Source organism: Pseudophryne corroboree (assembly GCF_028390025.1).
Source record: "Pseudophryne corroboree isolate aPseCor3 chromosome 7 unlocalized genomic scaffold, aPseCor3.hap2 SUPER_7_unloc_4, whole genome shotgun sequence".
Classification (NCBI taxonomy): Eukaryota; Metazoa; Chordata; class Amphibia; order Anura; family Myobatrachidae; genus Pseudophryne; species Pseudophryne corroboree.
Window position 1 is genome coordinate 923,772 of NW_026967613.1, and position 2,080 is coordinate 925,851.

Below are 2,080 nucleotides of genomic sequence, written 5' to 3' on the forward strand. Positions count from 1 at the left end.
GTGCGGACTCTGGGGGTCATTCCGAGTTGATCGCTCGTTGTTTTTTTTCCGCAACGGAGCGATCAGTCGCTAACGCGCATGCGCAATGTCCGCAGTGCGACTGCGCCAAGTAATTTTGCTATGCAGTTAGGTATTTTACTCACGGCATTACGAGGATTTCTCTTCGTTCTGATGATCGGAGTGTGATTGACAGGAAGTGGGTGTTACTGGGCGGAAACTGAGCGTTTTATGGGTGTGTGTGAAAAAACGCTGACGTATTTTTGAAAAACGCGGGAGTGGCTGGAGAAACGGGGGAGTGCCTGGGCGAACGCTGGGCGTATTTGTGACGTCAAACAGGTACGATACTGACTGAACTGATCGCAATGGCAGAGTAAGTCTCGAGCTACTCAAACTGCTAAGAAGTGTGCTAATCGCAATATTGCGAATCCGTCGTTCGCAATTCTAAGAAGCTAAGATTCACTCCCAGTAGGCGGCGGCTTAGCGTGTGCAATGCTGCTAAAAGCAGCTTGCGAGCGTACAACTCGGAATGACCTCCACTATCTGCAGTTCTTGCTATAGTTATTGCTTATGTTACACAAAACTTGTGTTTCAGTTGTGATCAGCCTGTTGCTGATTTTGGTTCATTCCGTTAACTGGTATTTGGTTATGTAGTATACTGAGCACCACAAGACAATGAGCAGTGATACGGAGCACTGATGAGATTACTAGAACTGACACTGAGCAGCCAGATGCAGCACTGGACTATTAGTAATGTTCTGTAGTATACTGAGCACCACAATGCAGCACAAAACAATGAGCAGTGATACTGAGCACTGATGAGGATACTAGAACTGACACTGAGCAGCAAGATGCAGCACTGGACTATTAGTAATGTACTCTAGTATACTGAGCACCACAATGCAGCACAAGACAATGAGCAGTGATACTGAGCACTGATGAGGATACTACTGAGAACTGACACTGAGCAGGAGAGACACACTACAATTTCATCTTGCGCCTCTTTTTTTATTTATCTTTGCATCATGTGCTGTTTGGGGCTATTTTTTTAAGTGCCATCCTGTCTGACACTGCAGTGCCACTCCTAGATGGGCCAGGTGTTTGTGCTGCCCACTTGGGTCGCTTAGCTTAGTCATCCAGGGACCTTGGTGCAAATTTTAGGACTAAAAATAATATTGAGAGGTGTGAGGTGTTCAGAATAGACTGGAAAGGAGTAGAAATTATGGTTATTGAGCTTAATACTATAGGATCAAAATTACCCCAAAATTCTATGATTTTAGCTGTTTGAGGTTTTAAAAAAAAATCACCCGAATCCAAAACCCAAAAGGGTGGTTTTGCCAAAACGCGTCCGTATCCAAAACACAACTGCGGATCCGAAACCAAAACCAAAACATGAAACACGAAAAATGCCCGCTGCACATCTCTAGTTAGGGGAGAAGCATGTAGCCTTGTAGACTATGCACAGCTATATCTAGAAAAATATACGATCTAATCTTTAACCAACCAATGCAAGAAAGTATTTAATGTGAAAATACGAAACACTAGACTAATTGGAGGTGCGCCCTAAAGCAAATTACAATGTTAGGATTAGGGGGTTCGGAAAGACCTCTAGTGTATACTAGAGATGAGCGGGTTCGGTTTCTCTGAATCCGAACCCGCCAGAACTTCATGTTTTTTTTCACGGGTCCGAGCGACTCGGATCTTCCCGCCTTGCTCGGTTAACCCGAGCGCGCCCGAACGTCATCATGACGCTGTCGGATTCTCGCGAGGCTCGGATTCTATCGCGAGACTCGGATTCTATATAAGGAGCCGCGCGTCGCCGCCATTTTCACACGTGCATTGAGATTGATAGGGAGAGGACGTGGCTGGCGTCCTCTCCGTTTAGACACTTGATTTACTAATTTTGGGGAGCATTAGGAGTACTCAGTAGTGTACAGTGCAGAGTTTTGCTGATAGTGACCAGTGACCACCACTTTTATTTATAATCCGTTCTCTGCCTGAAAAAAGCGATACACAGCACACAGTGACTCAGTCACATACCATATCTGTGTGCACTGCTCAGGCTCAGGCCAGTGTGCTGCAT